Below are 17085 nucleotides of genomic sequence, written 5' to 3'. Positions count from 1 at the left end.
GAGAAACCAGCTAGAACTCACCTTAGCAAAACAGTCATTTATCAGAACATGGACCAGGGCACTGTGTTCCTGCTCTCCTCCCCCCTCAGCCGGCTTCACAGTCCCTGTGGTGGGGCGATGGCACTCCAGGCTTCTACACTGCTTGGGGCAGTGATCACCTCTTGACTGGGTAGCTGTGGCGGGGGAGCAGGATCGCATATACACTGGGCATGGGTCAAAGCCCATGTGTGCTGGGGAGGAGCAGCCTTGAGCTGTTGGTGTGAACTCCACTCTCTGTAGTGGTGGACCCTGCAGGCCACTCAGGCCTTCCAGCTCCTCCCTGGGCTTCCCACCTTGCTTCCCTGCTCCCTACCCCACCTCTTCTGTGGTTCTTTCCTACCCTGCTGGCCATTTCTTCCTTCTCTTATTTGTAGATGCTGTGGCTTTCATCCATCCCTGCTGTTAGTGTTTTTTTCCTTTGATTTCACTGATACATCTTCCTGTTTTACTCATTTTCTTTAGATGATTCAGTTCATCTAAAGTTTGATTGCTATTTGTTTCCATTCACATTTAGTTACTGTTCAGATCTGAGTGTCTGACCCATGTGTTCTACTGTCTAGCGGTATATCTCCAGGAGATGTCCCTATAGGCACAAAAGTGTGGGTGCCATCTACCTGTCACCCCTGAGTCACCCCCATTCACCTGTGCTCCTGCATTTTCTATGGCTGTGAATGGTATCAACTATCCCCTGTCAAATCTGGGAGCCGCTGTGATGCTTTCCTGTCCTGTACCAAATGAACCTAAACTGACGTCAAACCCATTCCCTTAATGCTTCTCAGATCTGTTGGTTGCCATGGCTGTAATCAGGCCTGCATCATTTCTTACTAATTTATAAGTGGCCTCTTGTGCCATCTGCAATTTGTTTCCCTCTAGTGCGGCCCATGTGATCTTTCTAAATAAAATGTCTGAGTATGTCAATTCCTTGTTTAAAATCCTTCAGTGGCTCCTCGTTGCCACTGGAATGAAAGTCAGTCTTTAATGTGTGAGACACAGAACTCTCCCACACCTGCCTGCCCATATATGAAACCTCAGCTCCTGGTGCTCTCCAGCCTCAGAATTTTTGAGTATGCCTTGTTCTCTGGGACTCCCCTCATGCCTTCTTTTTTTAAAATAAATAAATAGATAATGTTTTATTATTTACACATGAAGCATTAACACAAGAGTGAGTAAAAAAGTATAGACTGCTTCTCGATTTAAAAGGGGGAAAGGTGAGGTTCAAGGGAAATGCATCTACCTCTTCCATGTGTATTTATACAGTTACCGTTGAGTCCAGGAGTAGTAATAATCTTATATCAAATATATCAGGCTCCTAGAAACCTGCTTCTACCAAAAAACAGAGAAAATGGCCTGAAGGTTCTAACAATAAATTTGACTTGCCCTGAAGTAAACCACATTTCTGCACCTCATATTGAAATCTCTCATATGTAAAGTGTAAGCTGGAAGCTTAACTGCCTACACAGTTGCAGAGCACAGCCCCGAACCAACTTTCCTGTCTTTTATTAGGTTTTGCCCAGGTGACTCAAATGGGACTTGCCCTGGGGCTGGAAAAGAACATGTTGGTGAGAAAGAAGACAGGGACACATGTTGAGTAAACAGCCAACAGCCTCTGCCACCATCCTGACTTGATGTTCCATGATGAACAGTCTTTTATGCTGCTCTGTACCAGACTGGCTACTTCCTACTGTCTGCACTGAATCACTGATTATAGAGAATTCTGTCTTGGTAGCTATAGTTACCCAAGGTTCAAACTTGTCAGTACAACTTCCTGTCTTGTGCTATTCTGTTAGTAATGTTTGGTTGCAAAGAACAGAAATATCAAAGAACAGTGGTTAAAACAAATAAGAGTGTGTTTTTTTTAATCACATAATATAAAGTCTAGAGGTAGTCTGGTTGAATTCCTCATCAGAACTACTTGGCATGTTGACTTTCGTCCTCATGGTGACAGAATGGTGGCTGCAGCTCCAGCATCACGTCTACATCCAGGTGAGGAGAAGAGTAGGAGAAGGGTTCCTTTTGCCAACTATTTCCTTTTATTAGGAACCAGAAACAGACGTGGACTTTATTCACCAGAACCATGACCTATGGCCATCTGTGACTTCAAGGGAGGCCGGAAAATAGTATATTTAGCAGGGTATGTTAGAGTAGTGACCAAAATTGGGGTCATGTTCACAAGAAAGAAAAGAGCAAGTGCATTCACAGCTAACAAGGTCTGTCATATATTCCATCAAATGTGTTTCTATTGCCGTAGCTACACAATTATATTTACTCTAGCTGCAGGCACTTTAGTGTTGTTATTCTATCTCTTGAAATGCAGGCGTCTGAATACTTTTGCAAAGTGTTTTCTACAGAATGCAGTTTTACATTGGAGATAAACCTGGCTTTAAATGGACAAAAGATATTGGCTGAACTAAGTGTTTTCTGGAAACCATACTCTGGAATTGTATTAGTTTTTCCACTATTGAACTATTTAATTAGACATTCACAATATATATGCAAATCATGTTAATCTTCTATTAATGATAATAGTCAGTCTAGATGGTCTGTGCTTGACAAGGGAGCATTAGAATGACTCAGTGCACGAAACTCTACTGCTTGCATCAGTAATTCTTCACAAGCGTTTAGTTTTATAATCTAAATTTGTTGGAATTAAACTTGAACAGCTCATAAATACTATAATTAATTTTTGTTCCACTTCAGGTCCAATTACAAATTGATTTAAACCCACTGCTAATAATTCTCTCTGCTGCCCATATATTCCCTGGATCGTGACACTCACCCTGTTGTGTTGATTTTTCACTATAGTCGCATGACCTGGGAGAGTGTGCACCACATTATCTGCTTAGCAGAGTGCCTGGCCCGTAGTAGGTGCGCAGTAAGCCTTGGTGGAAGAGTATCATTGCCAAATGACTCGACAATAATCAGTTACATGTCAGGAGCAAGAGGCAGTCCCCACTGGCCTACTAGTTCCTGTGTGCCAGCCAGTGTTTTATTTAAAAAGAAATCATAGTCTACAGTGTAGAATATGTCAGGCTGGGTTTGGATGTCTAGGCTGTCTCTGGTTGTTTCCTATATTCCTCTGAAACATGTGTGTGTCTCGTTGTCCAGAAGAGAATGTCTTTGCAATGCCAGCTCCCGAGTTACAGGGAACTGCCGTTAATGGTCCTAATTTGAGTCAGAAGCCAACCCCTGCACCAGGCAGGCATCTGTGTCCAGGAGGCTGGGCCACTTGTAAACATTTAAGATGGGATAGAATCTTTGTGTAAACGTTTAATTTGGGATCGAAGCGATGCCTATAAAAGAGGTTGGAGACAGACAGCCCCAGGGAACTGACCTGGCCACCTCGGCAGATTTGCTGTTCAGCTACTTCACCTGCACCTTGCTGTGTGCCCACTCGAGTTTTATTGATTCATTTACTCAGCGATGGCTGAGCACTAGCCGGGGAGCGTATGCCGGTGTTGTAGTCTGCTGCTTACCCTGTGTGTGTTCTGTGTCTTCTCTGTGCCTCAGTTTCCTTATCTGAAAAATAAAGCAGAAACACTTATTTTATAGGGTTGTTTTGAGCACGAAATGACATTTTATAGATGCAGCCTATATATTATGTATAACATGTTCATAGATATATGTAGAATATATTGTGTTATATATAATTGGATAGAAACTTGGAACAGCACCTAGAAGATGAGTATTAATGAAATGCCAGCTGGCACGAGTCCGCAGCCCCTTTCCCATGATTCAAATACACAAAAACGTTTTTTGTGGTTTTAAAAAAACTTTTATTCAATACTTATAGACAAAAATTCAAGAACTTGCTGTGACCAGGTAGGTAATGACTTTCAGCAATTCAGGAAAGTTCTCAGCTATTATTTCTTTGAATGTTTCCTTGTCCAAAAGCTCTTGACAACCAAAATTCCTTCATAACTGGGGCAGAAAATTCTGACCTGCTCTGAACTCAGTGGCTTGCAAAGCCTGACCTGAAAGGAGTCAGGGTGAGGGTATTTTGAGGCTTTATTTAGCCACTCAGTGTGAATATTCACACATTTTGCTGCAGAAATATCAGTGGTGGCAGATTACTCGGTGCAGCCCCAGCTCCACTGGCACTGTTACATCATACTATCATTTTCAAATGAAAAATTCTGAATCCCAAAGTGCATCTGGACCCAAGGTTTCTGACTAGGGATCGTGGCCCTCTCATCGTTTTCCAGCCTCTTCCCTATGGACCACACTGTGCCTGCATGACTGGACTACAGTCTCTGCCCTGAAGGGCTCAGGGTGTTGAGCGGGTCCATGTCAGCAGCATGTGTCAGAGGCAGCCTGAGGTCCTGAGAGCACTTGGAACAGCCCTTAGCCCACGTAGTATGGGGACGGTGGTTAAGGAAAGCATCTGAAACAGGTGTCATGGGTGAGACTGGAAGAACCCGACACCTCCTTGCATCAGGCCTGGTGCAAGAATCTGAGTTGCTCCAACCCGGAGGCCGAACAGCGAGGTGGTTGCAGAAGGCAACCACAGCCAGTAAATAAAGACAGCAGAAGTGATGAGCGGTGTTCTGGGTGCCCTGGGAGCCTGTGAGAGGGAACCAACCTTGTCTTAGGGGTCAGAAGAGACCTCCTTGCCCATGTTCCTCCCAGACTGAGACCTGAGAGGGCTGAGCAAGAGTGCAGTGGGTGAGGAACCTTCAGACACGTGGAACAGGGAGAGGAGAGTGGATGTCCAGAGCAAGGGGGTGGGAGAAAGCCTGTGGGTGTTGGGAGGGAAAGGGGGTCCCTCGGCTGAGCCAGAGGATGCCCAGAGTCTGGTGTCTCGGGAGACAGTCCTGGTTTATGACTGTTGTCCCAGCATTGTTATGAATAGCAGTGTCTTTCACTCTCCAAGGTGTCCCTGTTTGGAGCATCTAAGTATATGGTCTTCCCTACATAAAGGCCAACACAGAGAACTGAGAATTTATCCTCAGAGAAGTGGGAATCCACTGGAAGATTTTAAACAATGCACATTTTTAAAAAGTTATTTGGGCTTTTGCACAATAAAACACTTTTTTTCCCCTTCCTCTGTTGATCGGTCTCTTGGTCCCAAGGGTTCCTGGAATAGATGCCAGACCTGGCAAGACAGCCCAGAGTGCTGATGGCAGCCCGGCCTTTGCTGCCATAGGAAGCAGAACCTGTGTGTGATCATGGACCTGGAAACAGAGACGGTCTGATGATCCTGTGGCGCCCACACGTGCTCTTCCCTCAGCTGAACTCTCAGGAGTTCCTGTGTTGTCCGAAACAATTGTAGGGCTGTCCCTGAAAGTTCAGGAAGGGCGGTGGCCTTTTCTTTCCTTTCTCCCCATGTCTGGCCTGTGTGTGTTTGCCTGCTAGCAAGCCTGTGCTCAGGCGCCTGCCTTTCCCCCATCTGATTTTCTTTGCTGGCCAGAGCTCGCAGTTGGCAGACGCTGACTTATCAGTCTCATGCTTTTGGCCAAGAAAAGACAGAGGAGAATTCAGGAAACCCAAGATTCATGTTTTACTTTTGTGTAGGATGCTTTCAGTGCCTCTGAGAGACACAGACTCGCCCCTCTGGGAATTTCTTTACTCCTAGTTCTTACTTCTGTCACATTTTGAGCTCTCCTGTCTGCTGCTGGGTAGGTCGGAAGATAAAAGCTCCAAGACAGCTGGTAATCCCCTTTGGGCCGCACAGCGGGATGTAGTTTAAGGCGGTTTAGCAGTAAGCAGCAGATCAGTCCTCTGTGATTAGAAGGAATTGGAACAGTTCACAGCTGCCAGAAAGCCTCCCATGGGGACTGGGGTCCTTAACTTGATGGTGACTGTGAGGATAGACACTGGGAGGTGGGAAGAGGTTAACAGGGCTCCCCGCTGGGGCAGGCTGCCTGGGGCCCCACTGGCTGGCTCTCACCTGGGTGAATTCATCTCAGCTGCTAAACTGAGGAACAGTACCGAGGGAGTGGACAATTCATCCCTCAAGGGTGAACTTATGTGAACACACACAACTCCCACATCTACGTACACCTACACACACAGACACACAGAGCATTAGAATACCGATTTAGTCACTCTCAAATCAAACCCTTGCATTTTTTTTCCCCAAAGGCCAGCTGAGCTACAAATTAAGAGCCTGTTTTATTCATTTTATCCCCCTGCCTCTGAGGCAAACTTCACAGGTGATGATGCTGTCATTTTAGATTGTCTCTACTATAGCCCCTCAAAGTACACTCTCCCTTTACCCACCCACCCCCAACCTTTAGGTAAGCTTTATAAACTTGGGATCGCTAGCCATGCACTGGGAGCCTGAAGGCCCCATGAATATTTGTGTGTGTGTGTAGAGATTCCCAAAGAAAAGCAATGCCAAAGAATGCTCAAACTACCACACAATTGCCCTCATCTCACGCGCTAGCAAAGTCATGCTCAAAATTCTCCAAGCCAGGCTTTAGCAATATGTGAACCATGAACTTTCAGATGTTCAAGCTGGTTTTAGAAAAGACAGAGGAACCAGAGATCAAATTGCCAACATCCACTGGATCATCGAAAAAGCAAGAGAGTTCCAGAAAAACATCTATTTCTGCTTTATTGACTATGCCAAAGCCTTTGACTGTGTGGATCACAATAAACTGTGGAAAATTCTGAAAGAAATGGGAATACCAGACCATCTGACCTGTCTCTTGAGAGACCTGTATGCAGGTCAGGAAGCAACAGTTAGAACTGGACATGGAACAACAGACTTGTTCCAAATAGGAAAAGGAGTACGTCAAGGCTGTATATTGTCACCCTGCGTATTTAACTTATATGCAGAGTACATCATGAGAAACGCTGGGCTGGAAGAAACACAAGCTGGAATCAAAATTGCTGGGAGAAATATCAATAACCTCAGATACGCAGATGACACCACCCTTATGGCAGAAAGTGAAGAGGACCTAAAAAGCCTCTTGATGAAAGTGAAAGAGGAGAGTGAAAAAGTTGGCTTAAAGCTCAACGTTCAGAAAACTAAGATCATGGCATCTGTCCCATCACTTCATGGGAAATAGATGGGGAAACAGTGGAAACAGTGTCACACTTTATTTTTTGGGGCTCCAAAATCACTGCTGATGGTGATTGCAGCCATGAAATTAAAAGACACTTACTCCTTGGAAGGAAAATTATGACCAACCTAGATAGCGTATTAAAAAGCAGAGACATTACTTTGCCAACAAAGGTCGGTCTAGTCAAGGCTATGGTTTTTTCAGTGGTCATGTATGGATGTGCAAGTTGGACTGTGAAGAAAGCTGAGCGCCAAAGAATTGATGCTTTTGAACTGTGGTGTTGGAGAAGACTCTTGAGAGTCCCTTGGGCTTCAAGGAGGTCCAACCAGTCCATCCTAAAGGAGATCAGTCCTGGGTGTTCATTGGAAGGACTGATGTTGAAGCTGAAACTCCAGTACTTTGGCCACCTCATGTGAAGAGTTGACTCATTGGAAAAGACCCTGATTCTGGGAAGGATTGGGGGCAGGAGGAGAAGGGGACGACAGAGGATGAGAGGGCTGGATGACATCACTGACTCGATGGACATGAGTTTGGGTAAACTCCGGGAGTTGGTGATAGACAGGGAGGCCTGGTGTGCTGCAATTCATGGGGTCGCAAAGAATTGGACACGACTGAGCGACTGAACTGAACAGATATAGGGGAGGGGTGCACATGTGTGTTTTTCTGGGCAAAGAATTCATAGGTTTCCTGAAATACTCAACAACCACCCCCTACCCCAAAAACAGAGGCATGTGGACATCCACAGTTGGCTACTAAATTGATACCCTTTAAAGTAATACTTTATCATTTTTAATAAGCTTTAATACTTATGCAGCATACACTTAAAGGGATGGCGTGAGAAATGGCATCAGCTTTTCCCCTGTTGTCTCCAAAATTGAACTCTGATCCCAACTTATGTTTGCCCCTCAGCATAAGAAAAGTCCTGCAGATACTCAGATCTGTCATTGCCCCCTATCCCACATCCCTTCTAAAATATTAAAATGGTTCTTAATTAGAGAGGAAATCATTGAATGAAAAGAGAAATATTTCCATTAAGGAAGGCTGAGGTAGTTGGGAAAAACTTGAAGAGATGGTCTTCTAGAGTTGGAGTTATTGAACAAAGCCATATACTTGAAAAGTGTCTCCAGATGGTGTTATTCCTAAAGGCATAATGTAAATGCTTACCAGTATTCCCAGCAGAGGAATAGCACTGCGCTTTATTAGCCGAGAGGGAACACACTTTGCATTCTAGGGTAAGATTCAGGCTGTTTCTAAGGCAGCCATGCACACCTCTAATCGGCAGCCAGCGCAGTGTGTGGTGGCTGATCCCCCTTCGGGACCCCTCCTTTTGTCCTTGGAGGTCTGATGTGCCCATGGACTTGTGAGTCTGGCCTGGCGGGATTTGGGTGTTTAATGCGGTGTGATTCTGGGGATCAGACTCTTTCCTGTCTCCCCTTGTAGTTCACAGGTGAGATGTTGGCACTCACCCTACCCCTTCCATCTGACTTTGGCCTATTCCTATTTACACATGTGTGATGGAGAGAGGGGGATGGGCCAGGTAGTAAATACGTCAGGCTTCTGAGGCATATGTTCGCAAATCTCAGCTCCTCATCTCCACAGCTGCAGTGCAGAAGCAGCCATAGGTGATATATCAACAAATGGAGCTGGCTGCGTGCCAATAAAAAACTGTCACAGGCGCTGAAATTTGAAGTTCATAAAATTTTCACACATCACAAACTAGTACTCCTCTTTAGATTTTTCTGTTAGCTGTTTGAAAATGTAAAAACCATTCTTAGCTCATGAATCATGCAGAAATGGATGATGGGCTGGATTTTGCTAATCCCTGCTCTTTATCAACTTACCCCCAAAGTAGGTTGCAATGATAGAAGTCTTAAAACTAAGATATGATGTTAGAGGAAATCAGTGTTTGCTTTTTGGCATGAGGTGGCAATTGACTCAAAAGGGCCAGCGAGTCACTTACTGGGGTAATGGCAGGGTTCTGTGTCTTGCCAGGGGTGTGGGTTACACAGGTGAATACAGATTGAAGATGTATTTAAGATCTGAGCATCTCGTTGTGTATAAATGATACTCAATACAAAGGAAAGGAGTAACTACTGCATGTTGCTGTTGTTTAGTCGCCCAGTCATGTCCGACTCTTTGCGACCCCATGGGCTGCAGCACGCCAGGCCTTCCTGTCCCTCACCATCTGTTGCATAACAACCACAATATCTCAGTGCCACCTAGTAGACAGTAAGCACTTGTTTCTCCCACTCAGGTCTGTGGATCAGCTGGGGTGATTCTGCCCCATTCATGCGCCTATTTTGAGCCCAGGACTGGGGTAGTAGTTCTCTTGGCTGGGGCAGAAACACAAGGCAGCAAAGCGAGCAGTGCATGCACATTTCAAACCTTCCCGCCCCCCACCTCAGTTGTGATACTGCTCAGACCCAGTCCAACTGCTCGCAGCTACATACCCTAATTTAAGAAAATATGATTCAAATGCAAAAAATTTTTTAAAAAGCTTCATCCTTCATGTACGAAACCTGCCAAATCTCCACCTTTGAAAGGATGGCAAGTGTTACAGGACAGAAGGCCATGCATATGAAATGACAGAGGCTCGAAACAGGACTGAATACATGTCAAAATATATCTCCAGATAAATACAGGTGTCTGGAGAGTCTTCTGTCGTCCATGCAATGGTGACGACATCCTAGATGGTGCTTCCTCTCCTCGTTCCCTCAAGATGGTGATGCTCTCACCCTGCTCGTGCCACTCCCTCTGCGAACTCAGCCTGTGCACAGCTTCAGCAGCCCCCTTGTGCTACAGCCTGACCACTCTCTTGAGCTCTAGACCCTCACTGCTGTCTGTCTGCTCTATGCCCCAACTGCCACAAACATGTCCATGGCTGTGTTTGTGAACTTCATGCTCCGATTTCACTTCATACTCTGATCTCAGTGAAATAGTGCCATTGCCAAGCCAGGCATGCAGAAGTCATCCCAGACTCTTTTCACTCTCTTTCATCCCCAAATCCAAGCACTGCTGTCTCTAAATGACTCATCCCCCTTATATTTCACGGATTCTTCAAGTTTGTTGTTGGTCAGTTGCTAAGTCGTCTCCGACTCTTCGCGACCCCATGAACTGCAACACACCAGGCTTCCCTGTCCTTCATTGCCTCCTGGAGTTTGCTCAAACTCATGTCCATTGAGTCAGTGATGCCACCCAACCATCTCATCCTCTGTCACCCCCTTCTGCTCCTGCCCTCAATCTTTCCCAGCATCAGGGTCTTTTCTTCTGGTTGCTATGGTCCTATTTCACAATCTCATCATGGGTTGCCAGAACCATTGCAGTATCCTCCATGCTGACCTCCTGGTGTTTGCCTCACTTGCCCTAATCCTCCCCCCACTGTACCCAGACTGACCCACATCTGATCCTATCGCTCCGTTTCCCATTTGTGTGTGTTTTTAACAGTAACAGTCGTCTCCAGAAAAGAGCACTTGGGGTCTATAATGGGAGGGAGACTTGCTTTTTTTATTATCTATCTTTTTATAGTGTTAGACTGTCTTTCGAACAGTGGATGTTTTTCTTTGAAACTCAGTAATTATAAACAGAAATATTAGTAGAATTGGTAACTGGACTTTATGATTCATGAGAGATGGAGATGAAGGAGAAGGAAGTGTCAGATGATTTTTGAAATGTGAAGCCTGAATTACTGGCAGGTAGTGGTGTTTTGGGAGCTAATCAGCACGTGGATATTCTGCAGTTATAAATTAAGGACTTCATCTTCTGGTTTATGGGTCATAAGCTTCACCAGGCTGCACAGGGCTGGCTGCTCAGATCGCTGAATCCCACAACTCCTAAAGAGCAGGTAGTGCTTTCTTATCAACCCTTCACTGTGCCCAGCATAGTCAGTAAAAGCTGGTACAGTAGACCATTACTTTTAAAGACCTTTGGACTCCTGAATCCTGACTCTAACACATACTAATTCTATAAATTTGGGCAAATTACCTGACTCCTTTGAACTATATTTCTCTCATCTGTGGGATGAGAAATATTAACAGTGCTTCCCTGGAGGCTCAGATAGTAAAGAATCTGCCTGAAATGCAGGAGACACAGTTTCAATCCTTGGGTCCGGAAGATCCCCTGGAGAAGGGAATGGCAACCCACTCCAATATTCTTGCCTGGAGAATTTCATGTACAGAGGAGCCTGGTGGGCCACAGTCCATGGGGTCGAAAAGAATTGGACACGACTGAGCGACTAACACACTCTTCCATAACAGTATTTTGGGGATTAAATGAGGCATTTCATGTAGAGCTTTTTACAGTGCCTAGTTCATTTTGTACCCTTGGTAAATGCTGGCTTGTTGTGAGTGGCGAGGGAGGGTGTGCTGCACCATGCATGGTTCATGGGATTTTGGTTCCCCAACCAGGGATCGAACCTAGACTTTTGAAAATGAAAGCATGAAATCTTAACCACTTGCCTGCAGGGCAATTTCCTATTTTTGTTAATGAAGTGTGTCCAAGAAACAGGTTTTTTTTTTTTTGCTTGAAAACCTCCATTGCACAGAAGAGTATGTTTTTGGTAGCTGTGTCCTACTGGTATGTCATGTTGAGTTAAGAGTCATCTGTAATTCTTCCTTCTGAATCTACTTTCTGTGTTAGGTTGGTGGTTTACTTGCTATGTCGTGTCCGACTCTTGCAACCCCATGGACTATAGCCTGCCAGGCTCCTCTGTCTATGGGATTCTCCAGGCAAGAATACTGGAGTGGGTTGCCATTTCCTCCTCCAAGGGATCTTCCCAAACCAGGAATCAAACCTGGGTCTCCTGCATTGTAGGCAGGTGCTTTACCAACTGAGCTACAAGGGAAACCCGTGTTACGTTACTCATATTTTTTTCAGCCCTGTCTCCTCACTCCACCTCCCACCTCCCCCACCAATATTTTGTAGGCTTTACAGTTGTTTTTATCACATTTCATCTGTTTAGTCTTATCCTGTGCACTGATCTAGGATGAAAATGTGGGCGAGTTTAAAAAGCATTTGTGTAAATCTGTGGATTATAAAACCAGAATGGGTTATGAAGGCATATTATGGGGAAATCACCAACATTTTGAAGTCATAAAGTTCAGTCCTTCAACAAATATTTAGTTGCTACAAGTGTCAGTCACTGTTCTAGGTGGTACAGTGAGCAAAACAGAGCATCTTCCCCCTGCGTTGACTTACTGACAGTGAGAATATAAGTCAAGGAGGTAGTCTCGGGTGGTGATAAGTGAGGAAATGACACTTGAGCTCTTAAGAATGAATCAACTGTGTGAACTTCTGGGGAATGACTGCCCCGCACGGAGGGGACAGCAGGGTAAAGACTCAAGGGGGAGAGCCGGCTTGGCACATTGACAGAGCGACAGGAGGCCTGAGTAGAAGGAGAATGTGAGAGAGACAAGAGTGAGAGGTGATCAGGTCTGGGTTACATGGGCGACATCAGGCTGGTAAACCACGATAAGGAGCTGCTCTGTTTTTTTATGTTGTGTTTTTTAAAATAATTTTTATTGGAGTACAGTTGCTTTGCAACATTGTGTTAGTTTCTGCTGTACAGCGAAATCAATCATCCATACATATACATTTACCTTTCAGACTTCCTTCCCCTCAGGTGACCATTAAGTGGAGTTCCCTGTCTTGTACAGTGCATCTTCGTTAGTTATCTATCTTATATATAGTGTCAGTGGTGTATATGTGTCAGTTCCAATCTCCCAATTCCTCCCACTTCCCCTTTCCCCCTGGGTATCCACGTATTTGTTCTCTACATCTGTGTCTCTGTTTCTGCTTTGCAATTAAGATCGTCTATACCGTTTTTCTAGATTCCATGTATATGTGTTAATATATGATATTTGGTTTTCTCTTTCTGACTTACTTCACTCTGTATGATTCTCTCTAGGTCCATCCATGTGTTGTTTTTGATTTTATGATAGGCTGAATAAGGGCCCTTCTAAACTATCCATGTCCTAGTCTCCAAACCTGTAAATATGTCACTTACATGGTAAAAGAAACTGCAGATGTGATGAAGTTAAATATCTTGTGATGGGGCGGCCATCCTGAGTGACCTGGGTGGGCCCAGTGTCATCACAAAGGTCCTTGTTCGAGGGGGGCAGGAGAATCAGAGAAGATGAGGAAGGAGCCACAAGTTGAGGAATGTAGGAAGCTCTAGAAGCTAAAAAAGGCATGGGAATAGATTCTCCTCTGAAGCCTCCAGGAGGAACCCAGCCCCACTGACACCTTGATTTTACACTTCTGATTTCCAAAACTGTAGGAGAGTACATTTGTGTTGGGCTAAGCCAGCAAATTATGCTAATTTTTATAGTTGCAATAGGAAATTCATAAAGATTTTAATTCTAAAATGCAGCTGGGGGACTTCCCTGGTGTTTCAGTGGTTAAGACTGTGAGATTCCACTGCAGGGGCACTGGTTTGATCTCTGGTTGGGAAACTAAGATCTCACATGCCATGGGGCATGGCCAAAAAATTTTAAAAACCAGCCAAAAATTTAAATAGAATAAAATGCAGATGGAAGCTATTGAAGGGCTTTAAGCAGGGGAGTGACGGGATTGTATTTAATTTTTAAAAGAATGGGTTGTTGGGAGGCAGAAGGGACATCAGGGAGGCTATTTAGGAGGTGGTGGCAGTAATCTCAAAAAGGACATGACAGAGATCCAGATTAAGGTGGTGCCATGGGATGGGAAGGAGTGGACAGGTTTTAGTTGCAGAATCAGTGAGAACTGCTGATGGCATGGTTGTGGGGATACAGAAAAAGAAATCAAGGGTGATGCTGTCTTTGGGCTTATGTGGTTGGGTGCCATTTATTGAAATGGGAAAGATAGGATAAGAACTAGACTTAGAGGAGAAATTATGCATTCTGCTTTGGACATGTTAAAATGTGAGATGCCTGTTAGACATCCAGGTCTGTGTTGAAAGCAGATGAATAAATCAGTGGAAGTCTCGGAGGAGAATCCTTTGCATGTCCCCTCAGCCCTGGATAGGGCTTGCCCTCCCATGAAATTTCCCTAGTGCCACCATCAGTCACAGACTACCTGGCCAGCTGAACTTGACCCATTCCACGTCTTTATTTTTTATCCTGGGTTCATTTTTCATGGCCTGCTGTGTGAAAGCTGAATGAGCAATTAATAGAGTCTAAAATGAGGCCCAGTATGTTTGATAACTAAAGAGTGATGGAAAACAATTTAGGATTAATTTGGGCCCCAAATGTGTATGGTTATTTAGTGATTTTTCAGGGCGCTAAATGGATTGCATGAATTTTCATTGATGTTTAACTTTTAATTGTGTTCACATGGGGTGGCCAGCTGGAACCATGCCCAGAAAGACTAATGAGTATACAGACATCTGCATGCAGTTTGCCTTCCAAGGTCCAGTCAGGGAGAGGAAGGCTTCAAGTAAGGAGAGGAGAACTGTAAGGAGTGGGTAATCTTGAAACACATTTATTTTGAGAAAAATGAAAAATTATTGAATACTTTGGTTTTCTATTCATCTTAAATAATATGAGGTTTACTATTATTTCTTCTCATTGGCGTTACTGTTTTCCGCCCCCCCCCCCGAAAATTTGAACTTGTCTTTAAAAGGAGCTAGGTTGTTATTTACAATGGAAAGAACTCTAATTTGCATGCATTTAAGGTTCAGTTTGTGAACCAGGTCGACAGAATGTTGTTTACTGAATGAGTTTCCTCTGTGAAATACGTTGCTAAGCGTGGAAGAGGATATAGTAATTAGGATGCTTTTTGGCCAACTCACTGGCTTAAGTAATAAGGAAATTTGTTGTCTTACATAAGAAGAAGGAGTAGTCTGCAAGCACGGTATGTCAAGTTTCTGCTGTCCTCTGTGATTCTCATGGCTCTGCCCTATTTTGGCTTAATTTTTAGATCAGGAGCAAAATGGCTGCAGTGATTCCAGGCATCACATCCAGATCTGCTAATATCCAAAGGGAAAAGGAAGGTTGTCTCTTCCTTAACTGTCTAAAATGTGAAATAATCTTTCCTAGGAGCCCCTCAGCAAACTTTTGTCACAATCCACATACCAGGATTGGGTCCTGTGTCCATTTGTGAGGCAGTCATTGACTGAGGAAATGGACTTACCATGATTAGTTCAGGTCAGGGTTTGGCAAATATTACTGAAGTGTAATTGGCATAAGCCAGGCTCAGTCATTTACATAATACCTGTTGCTGCTTTCATGATACAGCAGCAGAATTGAACAGTTGCAACAGTGAAAATCTGGCAAAGGCTAAACTATTTACTGTCTGCCCTTTACAGAAAAGCCGCTGATCCTTGACTTAGATTAATCATCTGGGATATATGGGTCCTGGAGAGTCAAGGACAGCAGCCACTCTAACCACAAAAGAAGTGTAGGATGTGATCCTATTCCTGAAAGAATGTGTCAGATGCCATACTTTAATATGGTAAGGGAAAATGATACTTCAATGTGGTAAGAGATCTACAGCTTCTGGTTACAGTTTCATACCCAAATGAAAGATGTCTCATAAATGCTTATAACTGGAAACCATCTTCCTTTCTGCTACAAAGTAGGAAAGAAAAACCTTTCCAGGCATTTATCATGCCTCATTCTAAAGAAATTATAAAAATGAACATCAAACAAAGAACACCTAAGGAGTTAAAAGCATTTTTTTAAAAAATTCTGGAGAGTGTAGTAGTAGTATTCAAAAAACAAGTTTATGCAATTTTAAGAAACCATGCTCAAAAGAGGCAGGAAGCAGTGACGTTAGCCAATAGCTCAGTGAAAGCACTTCTCAACCTCTATTTTGCATATGTTTTTTCCTTTATGGCAATTGATCCAGAAAGAACAGAGCAAGTGTGTTTAAAAGATTAGTGGGTAGACAACATGAAGGACTCTTGCGATGTTAGAACCGTTCGTTCTGTATCTTGAGTGGATACATGATTTTGCACAGGTAGTGATGATGTGGAGAAGTTCACACACACACACACACACACACATGAGTACAAGTAAAACTAAGGAAGTCTGAAGATATGAGGATTTTATCAATATCAATGTCCTGGTTGTGGTATTATATTGAATATGACAGTTTTGGAAAAACCACTGGGGGAAACTGGGCAAAGTACACAGGGATCTCTCTGTATTATTTCTTATGACTGAAAGTGAATCTTCAGTTACCTCAGTAATGTTTTCAATTCTTTGTAATCCCATGGACTATAGCCCACCAGGCTCCTCTGTCCATGGAATTCTCCAGGCAAGAATACTGGAGTGAGTTGCCATTCCCTTCTCCAGGGCATCTTCCCAACCCAGGGATTGAACCAGTGTCCAGCATTGCAGGCAGATTCTTTACCATCTGAGCCACCAGAGAAGCCCAAAATAAAAGATAAATGAGTTAGAAGAGCACTGAAAGGATAGGTGGAGAGATGGTAAGAAAGCCTTGTCTGATTACATCCCACATGTAAGGGCATTGACCTTAGGGCAACTATTAGCAAATTTTGAAATGTTGTGGAGAATAGGAGCATTGCCCAAAAAAATGGGAAAATACTGTACCGTTTTTCACAAATAGTCTTTGACCTTTCTCTTAATCCTTAACAAGTTTAGAATAGATTCTCAAATAGGTGATGGTAATGAGAAAATAGTAAAGAGATCACTAAGAGCCATAAAGATTTACTAAGAATATTCTTTATGGTGACTTGGTTCAGAGAAAAGTACATAGTAAATCTTAATTTCAACAAGGTACTCACAAAATCCCATGTCAGATTTTGAAAAATAAGATTGTACAGTTAGCTAGCATAACTCAATGAAGCTATGGGCCATACTGTGCAGGACCACCCAAGACGGACGGGTCATAGTGGAGAGTTCTGATAATATATGATCCACTGGAGTAGGGAATGGCAAACCACCCCAGTACACTCACTGTGAGAACCCCATGAACAGTATAAAAAGGCAAAAAGATATGACACCAAAAGATGAGTCCTGCAGGTCAGAAAGTGTCCAGTATGCTACTGGGAAAGAGAGGAGGACAACTGCTAATAGCTCCAGAAAGAATGAAGTGACTG

General features: G+C 43.8%; 2 protein-coding genes and 1 non-coding gene across 4 annotated transcripts in view; 2 read left to right on the top strand and 1 right to left on the bottom strand.

Moving 5' to 3' along the window:
* LOC145545643 (uncharacterized) overlaps positions 1–17085 on the top strand; it is a 151981-nt gene that overhangs the window by 123812 nt on the left and 11084 nt on the right. The window lies entirely within an intron of this gene.
* TMCC3 (transmembrane and coiled-coil domain family 3) overlaps positions 1962–17085 on the top strand; it is a 167598-nt gene continuing 152474 nt past the window's right edge. Inside the window, exon 1 of one of the 2 annotated variants that reach the window (XM_081592172.1) lies at positions 1962–2022. The gene's annotated coding sequence lies outside the window, so the exon portion shown is untranslated. The remainder of the gene's footprint in view (positions 2023–17085) is intronic. The other variant, XM_081592170.1, reaches the window with a different exon arrangement.
* On the bottom strand, positions 11815–11886 carry TRNAC-ACA (transfer RNA cysteine (anticodon ACA)). The gene has a single exon. It is a non-coding gene; the product is annotated as a tRNA-Cys (tRNA).

The sequence above is a fragment of the Giraffa tippelskirchi genome, chromosome 4, assembly GCF_054371585.1.
Source record: "Giraffa tippelskirchi isolate mGirTip1 chromosome 4, T2T-mGirTip1v1.2.pri, whole genome shotgun sequence".
Lineage (NCBI taxonomy): Eukaryota > Metazoa > Chordata > Mammalia > Artiodactyla > Giraffidae > Giraffa > Giraffa tippelskirchi.
This window is presented reverse-complemented; position numbering and strand designations above follow the sequence as displayed.